At 37.6% G+C, this 13,210-nt stretch overlaps 1 protein-coding gene across 6 annotated transcripts in view; it reads right to left on the bottom strand.

The window, feature by feature from the left end:
• The window catches only part of RNF170 (ring finger protein 170), a 43,769-nt gene that overhangs the window by 19,874 nt on the left and 10,685 nt on the right, over positions 1–13,210 (bottom strand). The window lies entirely within an intron of this gene.

Raw genomic sequence — 13,210 nt, 5'->3', positions numbered from 1 at the left:
ACAGCTTAATTCCATTTGGCTGTAACAGTTTCTTCTAAACTTAAACATTTTTTAACAGCAGTATTTTAAGTCCACAAAATCCCAGTGTTACTTTATATAAGAGCCTTTATTCCCTGGGTGAGCTAATACCCAACAGTGATAAAAACTCTAAATCAATAACTTAATGGGACATGGAAAACTTTTTAAAATACATCTTACGATTATTCAATTTTTAGTAAAAAATCCAAATTTTAGGAAAAAAGCTGGCAAAAAAGAACTATTAGTTTTGAAGAACATTAAAAAAGTCAAATTTCTTTTTTGTTTTAATTTTTTTAATGTTTATTTATTTTTGAGATAGAGAGACAGAGTGTGAGCAGGGGAGGGACAGAGAGAGAGGGAGACCCAGGATCTGAAGCAGGCTCCAGGCTCTGAGCTGTCAGCACAGGGCCCGATGCGGGCCCCACGAACCGCGAGATCAGGACCTGAGCCGAAGTTGGACACTTAACCAACTGAGCCACCCAGGAGCCCCCAAAAAAGTCAAATTTCTAATCAGAAACTAAACATAAATGTAATAAAGCTACTTGAACTGTTAAAAAATCTTAAATTCTGGTGGATTATTTATTTTAAATATTACCTTCTTATGACTGAATAACGATCTCTGTGGTGGAAACAATCTATCCGGAACAGCACAAGGAACCATCTCATTTAAGTATCAATAACTACCTACCTAAACAGCATTTCTCTGTTCTTTGACAGTGGAAAACCATTCCCTTCTCCTTGAAAGAAAGACAGTTACTACTTTTCAGAGTACACATATAAACCATGTAACTGGAAGGTCTTTCTTTTGGTTTCTTTCCATAAAAGAAAAGATACAAGATTATAAAATCTAGTAGTAGAATGTTAGAAAAGTCAAAGTATAACCAAAGAACAAGATAAACAGCCTGAGATGTTGAATGCAGCCTGTAGTTTAGGCAATTAAATGGGATTAGCAACTGTGAGTCCAGAACCAAAAATCTAGAAAATAATGGGATAATTAAGACAGACTGAAAGTGAGATTAGAAAACCTCAAGATGTGATCACTTCAGCGATGAGAAAATGACAGCATTTGACACTAGGTCTAAAGATGCCGAGGAAAACAATGGCTCTAATACAGAAACAAAATATATCATTTACCAATGATTTATGGTCCTTTGTTATTCATGAAAGGAGAAACCAAAATTATCAAACCAGTTATGTGGCTCTGGAAAGAAGTCAGGAATCTCTGATAAGAGGAAATAAATGATATCCAAACTCTGGGTCAAGAAACAAAGTCTGAATCAAAGTTCACAAATGTGCAAGAGCAAATCTGTGGTTTATAGGTTAAACTGCTTACCAAACCCTTTGCACTGGTTTTTAGTATGTCAACTAATGGCAGCTATTCATAACAGCTTAAGAAGGGAGGACAAAAAGATTTAGAAAGAAATATAACTGTAATACACTGCTGAAGGAAATTAAAGAAGACATAAATAAATAGAAAGACATCCTGTATTCATAGACTAGAAGACTTAATATTTTTAAGATGTCAGTACTAACCAAAGTGACCTATTTACAGATTCAGTGCAATCCCTGTCACATCCCAACAGGATTCTTTGCAATATAGAAAAACCCAGATCTCAGGAAGATGGCAGAGTAGGAGGATCCTGAATTCACCTCCTGTGGACACATCAAGGCAACAACTACATACAATACAATTCACTCTGGAACTGAAGACTGGCAGAACAGCTCCTCCACAGCTAAAGATATAAAGAGAAGTCCACATCAAGAAGGGTAAAGGCTGAGATGTGGTCAAGAACCAAACCCTCTACACAGTATCCCACAAGTGGGAGGGATATCACAGGCATGAAGGTCAACTCTGAAAAGGGAGATAAAGCTTAACATTGGGCATCCCCAGCCTTGGGGAACTGCACTGCATTCGGCCTATGTAGCCAGATGCTTATGGGAGACAGTTCTGATACTCTCTTTCTACCTTGCTAACCTTGTTAGTCCTGCTCGCCCCATCCCAGCATTCACCTGTGGAACTGCCCCACCCAATCATTCTACCCTGGCAGGCACCCTTTCAAAGTGGTTCCTGCCCTGGTGCACCCAGCAAGCAGTCCTGGCTAGAACTGGCATCTGCTCCAAAGCAATTCCTGCCCCAGAGAGGGAGGAGAGCCAGCCCTGCACACCAGCATGGCTGCAGCAGATGTGGCTAGGACGCTCAGCCGGTGGTGCAGGAACCAGCCCCACCCACCATAGCAGCAGCAACACACATGCCCAGGCACAAGCAGATAGCACCTGCAGCCTACAGAGAGGACACCATTGGAGCACCTGGTTCTAGTGATGGAGGTATGGGGGGTGGGATTGTGCTACTGGGCCCCAAAGCACACCTTCTACAGAAGGCCAATATCTTCAAGACTAGGAGACCTAGCTGACATACCTAATACATAGAAACAAACACAGAGAATCAGAAAAAAAATGAGGACGGAAGATTATGTTCCAACCAAAAGAACAAAACCAAACTGGAGAAAAAAGAATTAAACAAAACAGAGATTAAATAGTCTACACGATGAAGAGTTCAAAATAATGGTCATAAACATTTTCACTGTACTTGAGAGAAGAGTAGATGAACTCAGTGAGAACATTACAAAGAGAAAACATAAAAAAAGAACCAAAGCTGAAAAAAATACAGTAAGTGCAATCAAAAATACACTAGAGGGAATCAACAACAGAAGAGAGGATACAGAAGAATAATTCAACGAATGGAATACAAGGTAGGGGAAAGCATCCAAGCTGAACAGAAAAAAAAGGATTTTTTTTAAAAATGAGGATAGGTTAAAGGATCTTTATGACAATATCAAGCATACTAATATTCACAATTATGGGGGGATCCAGAGGCAGAAGAAAAACAGAAAGGGGCAGAAAACTTACTTAAGAGATAATAGCTGAAAACTTCCCTAAACTGGGGAAAGAAACAGATATCCAGGTCTAGGAAGCACAGAGAATCCCCAAAAATATGAACCCATAGCTGTCCACACCAAGACACATAATTAAAATGCCAAAAATTAAAGATAAAGAGAGAATCATAGAAACAGCAAGAAAAAATAAAATAGTTATATACAAGGGAAACCCCATAAAGTTATCAGCTGGTTTTTCACAGAAACTTTGCAGGCCAAAAAGGTCTGGTATGATATATTCAAACTCTAAAAAGAAAACGCCTATAACCAAGATTACTCTACTTGCCAGAGTTGTCATTCAGAATTGAAGGAGATATAAAGAGCTTCCCAGACAAACAAAAGTTAAAGGAGTTCATCACCACTAAACCAGCCTTATAAGAAATGTTAAATGAAACTTTAAGCAGGGGGAAAGAAAAAAGTCAAAACTATAAGTAACAACATTATGAAAGGAAAACATTTCACTGGTAAAAGCAAACATACAATAAAGTTAGTAGATCATTCATTTATAAAACTGCTATGAAGGTTAAATACAAAAGTAGTAAAATCAATTATATCTACAAAAACTAGTTGAGATACGCACGCGCACACACGACAGGGGTGCCTGGCTGACTCGGTTGGTAGAGCATATGAATCTTGATCTAGGGTTGTGAGTTCAAGACCCACATTGGGTGTAGAGCTAATTCAAAAAAAAAAAAAAGATACAAAACATAGAAAGATGCAAAATATGACATCATATACATAAAACATGCAGGGAAGGAACAAACATGTATTGCTTTCAGAATATTTTCGCTCTTAAACAACCTTCCACTTAATGTAGACTGCTATATATACATAGGATATTACATATGAATCTCACGGTAACCACAAACCCAAATCCGACAATAGACACACAAAAAATAAAGAGAAAGTAATACAAGTAAACACTAAAAAAAGTAATCAAATAACAAGGGAAGAGAGCAAAAGAAAAAGAAGGAAAAGAGAACAACAAAAACCAGAGAATAGCTGACAAAATGGCAATAACTTCATACCTATCAATACTCACTTTTTATTATTTTTTCATCATAGTAAGTGCACTCTTTAATCCCTATCAGCTAATTCACCCTTCTCCCCACCAATCTCCCCTCTGATAACCATAAGTGTGTTCTCTATAGTTTTGTCTTTCTCACTCTTTTTTCCTTGCTCATTTGTTCTGTTTCTTAAATTCTATATATGAATGAGACCATATGGTATTTGTCTTTCTCCAACTTATTTCACTCAACATTACACTTTCTAGCTCTCTCCATATTGTTGCAAATGACAAGATTTCATTCTTTTTTATGGCTGAATAATATTCCACTACATTTGTATACCACATCTTTTTATCCATTCATCTATAGATGGACACTTGGTGGGGGCACCTGGGTGGCTCAGTCAGTTGAGCATCCGACTTCGGCTCAGGTCCTGATCTCACAGCCTGTGAGTTCGAGCCCCGCGTCGGGCTCTGTGCTGACAGCTCAGAGCCTGGAGCCTGCTTTGGATTCTGTGTCTCCCTCTCTCTCTGCCCCTCCCCTGCTCATGCTCAGTCTCTCTGTCAAAAATAAATAAACATTAAAAAAAATTATAGATGGACAACTGGCTGCTTCATAATTTGGCTATTGTAAATAATACTGCAAATAAACACAGGGGTGTATGTATCCTGTTCATTAGTGTTTTTGTATTTTGGGGATAAATACCCAGTAGAGTGATTACTGAATCACAGAGTAGTTCTATTTTAAATCTTTTGAGGAACCTCCATACTGTTTTCCATAGTGGCTGCACCAGTTTGCATTCCCACCAACAGTGAACAAAGACCCTTTTTCTCCACATCCTTGCCAGAACTTGTTGTTTCCTATGTTTTTGATTTTAGCCATTCTGACTGGTGTGAGGTGGGATCTCATTATAGCTTTGATTTGTATTTCCTTGATGATGAGTGATGTGGATCATCTTTTCATGTGCCTGTTGGTCTCTGGATGTCTTCTTTGGAGTAAATCTATTCATGTCTTCTGCCCATTTTGTAATTGGATTATTTGTTGTTGTTGTTGTTTTTAATTTTTTAATGCTTATTTATTTTTGAGAGAAAGAGACAGAACGTGAGCAGGGGAGGGGCAGAGAGAGGGAGACACAGAATCTGAAAGAGGCTCCAGGATCTGAGGTGTCAGCACAGAGCCTGATGCAGGGCATGAACCCACGAGCTGTGAGATCATGACCTGAGCTGAAGTCCGACGCTCAACTGAGCCACCCAGGTGCCCCTATTTTTTTGGTATTGAGTTGTATACGTTCTTTATATATTTTGGATACTAACCCCTTACTGGATATATCATTTGCAAATATCTTCTCCCATTCAATAGGTTGTCTTTTTGTTTTGTTGACTGTTTCCTTTGCTGTACAGAAGTTTTTTATTTTGAGGTAGTCCCAATAGTTTAGTTTTGCTTTTATTTCCCTTGCCTTAGGAGACATATTTAGAAAAATGTTACTACAGCTGTTGTAAGAGAGATAGCTTCCTGTGCTCTCTTCTAGAATTTTTATGGTTTCAGGTCTCACATTCAGTTCTTTAATCCATTTTGAGGAAACTCTCATAAACAAGCTAATGTTACACATACAGAAACTAGAAAAAGAATGAACAAAGTCAAAAATTAGAAGGAGGGAAATAATAAAGATCAAAGTAGAGATAAATGAAATAGAGAATCAAAAAAAAAAATAGATCAGTGAACCTAAAAGCTAGTTCTTTCAAAAGATAAACAAAATTAATAAATCTTAGCCAGACTCGTCAAGAAAAAAAGACAGAGAACTCAAATAAATAAAATTAGAAAGAGAAGTTACAACAAACATTACAGAAATACAAAAGACTGTAAAAGACTACTATAAAAAATTATATGCCAACTAAATTGACAACATAGAAGTGGATAAACTGCTTATAAATATACAATTTTCGGGGCACTTGGGTGGCTCAGTCGGTTAAGCGTCCGACTTCAGCTCAGGTCACGATCTCACAGTCCGTGAGTTCGAGCCCCGCGTTGGGCTCTGGGCTGATGGCTCAGAGCCTGGAGGCTGCTTCCGATTCTGTGTCTCCCTCTCTCTCTGCCCCTCCCCCATTCATGCTTTGTCTCTCTTTGTCTCAAAAATAAATAAACGTTATAAAATAAAATAAAAAATACACAATTTTCCAAAACTGAATCAAGAAAAAAAGGAAAATCTGAACAAACCAATTACTAATAACAAAATTGAATCATAATCAAAAAACAACCAAGAAAAAAAAGTCCAGGACTAGAAGGTTTCACAGATGAATTCTCCCAAACACTTGAAGAAGAGTTAATACTTATCTTTCTTGAACTACTTAAAAATATAAAAGAGAAAGAAATGCTTCCAAATTTATTCTATGAGGCCATCATTATCCTGATACCAAAACTGAACACAGATACAATGAAAAAAAAGGGAGAGAAATTACAGACCAATACTCAACAAAATATTAGCAAACCATATTCAGCAATACATTAAATGGTTCATTCACCATGATCAAGTTGGATTTATTCCAGGAATACAAGGATAGTTCAATATCCATTACTCCATCAACATGATACACCACATTAACTAAATGAAGGATATAATTCATATGATCACCTCAATAAATGTAGAAAAACATTTGACAAAATTCAATATACATTCATGATAAAAAGTTTCAATAAGGTGTGTTTAGAGGACACATACCTCAACATAATAAAGGACATAGATAAAAAACCCATAGTTAACATCATAGTGAATAGTTAAAAGTAGAAAGCTTTCCTTTAAGAGCAGGAACAAAACAAGGATGCCTATCCTTGCCACTTTTATTCAACACATTACTAAAGTCCTAGTCACAGCAATCAAAGAAGAAATGAAAGGCATCCAAATTGGTAAGGAAAAGGTAAAATGGTCACTATCTGCAGATGACATGATACTACATGTTGAAAACCCTAAAGACTCCACCAAAAATTATTAGAATAAGTGAATTCAGTAATGTTGCAGGATACCGAATATACAAAAATCTGTTCCATTTCTATACATTAATAAAGAAATAGCAGAGGGGCACCTGGGTGGCTTAGTTGATTGAGTGTCTGACTTTGGCTCAAGTCATGATCTCCTGGTTCATGAATTTGAGCTCCATATCAGGCTCGCTGCTATCAGCACAGAGCCCATTTCAGAACCTCTGTCCCCTCTCTCTGCCCCTCCCCTGCTTGTGCCCACTCTCTCTCTCTCAAAAATAAATAAACATTAAAAAAAAAAGTAGCAGAAAGAGAAATTAAGAAAACAATCTCATTCACAATTGTACTGAAAAGAATAAAACACCTAGGGATAAATTTAACAAAGGAGATTAAAGACCTGTACTTTGAAAACTATAAAATACCAATGAAATAAACTGAAGACAACACAAACAAATGAAAAGATATACCATGCTCATGGGCTCAAAGAATTCACATTGTTAAAATGTCCATATTACTAAAAGCAATTTACAGACTCAAGGTAATCCCTATGAAAATACCAACAGCATTTTTCACAGAACTAGAACAAATAATGTCCATAATTTGTATGGAACCACAAAAGATCCTGAAGAGCCAAAGAAAGAAGAACAAAACTGGAGGTATCACAATCCCAGTTTTCAAGATATACTACATAGCTATAGGAATCAAAGCAGTATAGTACTGGCACAAAAGTAGACACATCAATAGAACAGAGAGCCCAGAAATTAACCCATGCTTATATGGTCAATTAATTTACAACAAAGGAAGCAAGAATATACAATGGGGGAAAAGGCAATCTCCTCATTAATGGTGTTGGGAAAACTGGACACCTGCATGCAAAAGAATGAAACTGGACCACTTTCATATACTATTATACACAATGGTAAATTCAAAATGGATTAAAGACCTAAAGTAGAGCATGAAACTATAGAACTCCTAGGAGAAAACACAGGCAGTAAACTCTTGGGCATCAGCCTTAACAATATTTTTTCTGGTCCTCTCTCCACAAGCAAGGGAAACAAAAGCAAAAATACACTATTGAGACTGAATCAAACTAAAAAGCTTTGGTACAGCAAAGGATACTATCCACAAAGCAATAAGGTGATATATTGAACAGGAGAAGACAATTGCAAATGATAATAGCCACCAAGGGGTTGATATCCAAAATATATAAGGAACTCATACAACTCAGCACCCAAAAAACCCCACAAATAATCCGATTAATAAATGGTAAGAGAATCTGAAAAGACGTTTCCCAAAGAATACATACAGATGGACAACAAACACATGAAAAGATGCTCAGTGTCACTAACCATCAAGGAAATACAAATTAAAACCACAATGAGATATTACCTTACACCTGTCACAATGGCTATTATCAAAAAACAAGAAATGGTAAGTGTTGGCCAGAATGTAGAGAAAAGCAAACCTTTGTGAACTATTGGTAGGAATGTAAATTGGTACCACTGTGGAAAACCAAGTGGCAATTCCTTAAAAAATTAAAAATAGAAATATCATACAATCTAGTAATTCTACTTCAGGGGATTTACCCAAAGAAAATGAAAACGCTAATTTGAAAAGATATATGCACCCCTATATTTACTGTAGCATTATTTACAATAGACAAGATATGGAAACAACCTAATTGTCCTCTGACAGATGAACTGATAAAGAAGATGTAATATATGTACACAATGTAATATTACTCAGCATAAGAAAGAATGAAATCTAAGGGCACCTGGGTGGCTCAATCGGTTGAGCGTCCAACTTCGGCTTAGGTCATGGTCTCACAGTTTGTGAATCTGAGCCTCACATCGGGCTCATTGCTGTCAATGTGAAGCCCACTTCAGATCCTCTATCCCCCTCTCTCTGCCCCTCCCCCACTTGTGCACGCGCTCTCTCTTTCAAAAATAAATAAACATGAAAAAAATATTTTAGAAGAATGAAATCTAGGGGAAGGAGGACGAAAGAATGAGATCTTGCCATTCATGACAACGTGGATGGACCTAGTTGGTATTATGCCAAATGAAGTAAGTCAGATAAAGACAAAAACGCCATATGATTTTATTTATATCTGGAATCTAAAAAACAAAACAAATGAGCAAATGAAAAAACAGAAGCAGACTCATAAATACAGAAAACAAATTGGTGGTTATAAGAGGGGAAGGGGATGAGCAAAATAGGTGAAGGGAATTAAAAGGTACAAATGTCCAATTATAAAATAAATAAATCACAAGTGATTAAGTACAAAATAGGAAATACAGTGAATACTTTAATTTTTTATGTTGACAGATGGTAACTATACTCATTGTGGTAAGCATTTGGTAATGTTTATAATTACCTAATAACCATGTTATACACCTGAAACTAATATTGCATGTCAATTATACTGCAATTAAAAATAAAAATTGAGGGGCACCTAGGTGGCTTAGTTGGTTAAACATCTGACTCATGGTTTTGGCTCAGGTAATGATCTCACTGTCCGTGAGTTTGAGCCCTGTATCGGGCTCTGTGCTGACATTGCGGAGCCTGCTTTGGATTCTGTCTCCCTCTCTCTGTGCTCCTCCCCCACTAGCTCTCTATCTCTCTCTCAAAATAAATAAAAAATAAACTTACAAAAAAAAAAACATTTAAAAGAAATAAAAATTGGAAAAAAAAATCATCAACTCTAAAAAAAAAAGAAAGAAAACTCCTAATGGGGCTCCTGGATGGCTCAGTCAGTTAAGTGTCCAACTTCCACTCAGGTCATGATCTCGGGGTTAGTGAGTTCAAGCCCCACACTGGGCTCTGTGCTGACAGCTCAGAGCCTGAAGCCTGCTTCAGATTCTGTGTCTCCCTCTCTCTCTGCCCGTGTCCTGCTCACACTCTGTCTCTCTCTTTCTCAAAAATAAATAAACATTAAAAAAAATTTTTTTAAATAAAAATTTGTATGTCAATGGATCCCAACTAGCCAAAACAATCTTGAAACAGAGTGAAGTTATAAGACACACACTTTCTGATTTCAAAACTTACTACAAAGCTATAGGAATCAAAATGGTATGGTACTGACATAAGGACAAACATATACTAATGGAATAAAACACAGAGTCCAGAAATAAACTCATATAAACGGTCAAACTATTTTTGGTAAGGATGCCAAGACCCTTCAGTGGGGTAAGGGTGGTCTTTTCAGCAAATGATACTAGGAAAACTGGATATCCACATGCAAAAGAATGAAGATGGATCCTTACCTTCTACCATACACAAAAATTAACTCGAAATGAATCAAAGAGCTAAAACTGTAAAAATCTTAGAAGAAAACACAGGGGAAGATCTTTGTGACCTTAGATTTGTCAATAATTACTTAAATATGACACCAACAACACAGGCATCAAGAGAAAAAACAGAAAAATTGGGCTTTACCAAAGTAGTGCACCATAAAGAGAGTAAAGGGGTGCCTGGGTGGCTCAGTTGGCTGAGTGTCCGACCCTTAATTTTGGCTCAGGTCATGATCTCATGGTTCATGGGACTGAGCCCTGCATTGGACTCTACGCACTGAGAGTGCGGACCCTGCTTGGGATTCTCTGTCTCCCTCTCTCTCTGCCCCACCCTCTGTTCCCACTCTCTCTCTCTCTCAAAATAAATAAACACTTTTTTAAAAAAAGAGAGAGGGACACCTGGGTGGCTCAGTTGGTTGAGCATCTGATTTTGGCCAGGTCATGATCTCAGGGCTCACGAGTTTGGGCGCCGCATCAGGCTTGCTGCTGTTAGCATAGAGCCCACTTCAGATCCTCTGTCAACCTCTCTCTCTGCCCCTCACTTTCTCTCTCTCTCTCTCTGAAAACTAAAAAAAACACTTTAAAGAAGAGTAAAAAGGGGCACCTGGGTGGCTCAGTTGGTTGAGCATCCGACTTTAGCTCAGGTCATGATCTCACAGCTCCTGAGTTCGAGCCCCGTGTCAGGCTCTATGCTGACAGCTCAAAGCCTGGAGCCTGCTTCAGATTCTGTGTCTCCCTCTCTCTCTGCCCCTAACCCACTCACATTCTGCCTCTGTCTCTCTCAAAAATAAACATTAAAAAAAAATTTTTTTAATACAAATAAAAATAAAAAAGAGTAAGACAACACACAGAATAGAAGAAAACATCTGTAAATCATATAGTTGGTAAGTGATTAATGCCATCATATATTAGGAACTCTCACAACTTTTGTGTCAACTATACTTCTATTAAAAAAAACAACAACAAACAACTCTCAGAGGGCACCTGGTTAGCTCAGTTGAGACAGCATAAGACTTGATCTTGGGGTCTTGACTTCAAGCCCCACATTGTGTGGACAGTCTATTAAAAAAGACTCTCACTGGGGCGCCTGGGTGGCGCAGTCAGTTAAGCGTCCGACTTCAGCCAGGTCACGATCTCGCGGTCCGGGAGTTCGAGCCCCGCGTCAGGCTCTGGGCTGATGGCTCAGAGCCTGGAGCCTGTTTCCGATTCTGTGTCTCCCTCTCTCTCTGCCCCTCCCCCGTTCATGCTCTGTCTCTCTCTGTCCCAAAAATAAATAAACATTGAAAAAAAAATTTTTTAAAAAATAAAAGGAAAAAAAAATAAAAAAGACTCTCATTACTCGAAACAAAAAGCAAGCACCCAATTCAAAGATGAGAAAAGAATCTGAATAGACTTCTCTTCAAAGAAGATACACAAATAGCCAATAAGTAAATGAAATGATGATCAACATCATGAATGAAATGCCAAATCAAAGCTCCAATGAGATACTACTTCATACCCATTTGGATGACAATTATTAAAAAAAAAAAAATACAAGGTATCAAGTGTTGGCACAGATATAGAGCAATCAGGTGCACCTGGGTGGCTAAGTCAGTTAGCATCTGACTTCAGCTCAGGTAACGATCTCATGGTTCATGGGTTTGAGTCCTGTGTTGGGCACTGAGCCTGCTTGGGATTCTCTCTCCCTCTCTCTCTCTGCCCCTCCCCAACTTGCTCTTTCTCTCTCTCTCAAAATAAATAGACTTTAAAAAAAAAAAGAGAGAGAGAGATAGAGAAATCAGAACCATTGTGCACGGCTGGTGGGAATGTAAAATGGGCCAGCTAGTGTGAAAAACAGTTTCCTCAAAAAGTTGAAATAGAATTACCATATGATCCAGCAATTCCAATTAAAAGCATTTGACAGACCCAAATGTCTATCAAAAATAAATGGGTAAACAAAATGTGGTATATACATATGGTGGAATATTATTCAGGCATAAAAAGAAATGATATTCTGATACATGCTAGAATGTAGATGGACCTTGAAAGCATCATGCTAAGTGAAATAAGCCAGATACAACTGGGCAATTATTTTATGATTCCACTTTATGAGATTCCTAAAACTGGCTAATTCATTGAGATACAAGGTAGAATAGAGGTTACCAGGGCTTAGGAGGAGGAGGAATGGGCAGTTATTGTTTTATTGGCATAGTTTCCATTTAGGATGATAAGAAAGTTCTGGAAATAGTGGTGATGGTTATGCAACATTGTGAATGTACTTAATGCCACTGAACTATACACTTAAAGTGGTAAATTTTATGCTGTTTATTTTACCACAATACAAAAAAAATTATGACTCAAAACATCAAAGAAATTACAGAAAAGAGACAAAAGTTTCCTTTGAATTATAAACTACACATGCTACCCCTCTCCCAACTCATCACTAATTGATAACTGCAGTTGAAGTAACAGGATTACAAATGCCAAGTGAATTTGAATCTGAAGAGCTGGACAGAAACTTAAACTGACCTCCCACTCAATCAGATGACAGATTCAAGACAATGTCTAAATAATGGAGCACCTTACATAATTTGAAAAGTGACTCAGGCTGATCCAAAATCTCTCATTTATCTTTACTTACTGGCCTTAGTTCTGTCCATGAAGCCACATGGAATAAATCTAATTCTTCTTCAATAAAACAAGCACTGATCAGGGCACTTTGGCGGCTCATTTGGTTAAGTGTCCCACTTTTGGTTTCAGCTCAGGTCAAGATCTCATGCTTTCATGAATTCGGGCCCCATCCCCTACTTGGGATTCTCTCTGCCCCCTTTCTCTCTGCCCCTCCCCCACTTGTACTGTCTTTCTCAAAATAAATAAAAAACTAAAAATAAAAAAAAAAGCCCTGATCATTTTTAAAGACAACTTTTATGTCCAACAGTATTTTCCACTAAGCTAGATATCCCCAGTCCCTTCAAACATTCTATATGGTTTCCATAGCTTTATCCATTCT

This window comes from Prionailurus bengalensis, chromosome B1 (assembly GCF_016509475.1).
Source record: "Prionailurus bengalensis isolate Pbe53 chromosome B1, Fcat_Pben_1.1_paternal_pri, whole genome shotgun sequence".
NCBI lineage: Eukaryota > Metazoa > Chordata > Mammalia > Carnivora > Felidae > Prionailurus > Prionailurus bengalensis.
The sequence above is the reverse complement of the archived record's forward strand: the minus strand, read 5'-3'. Positions and strand labels throughout refer to the sequence as shown.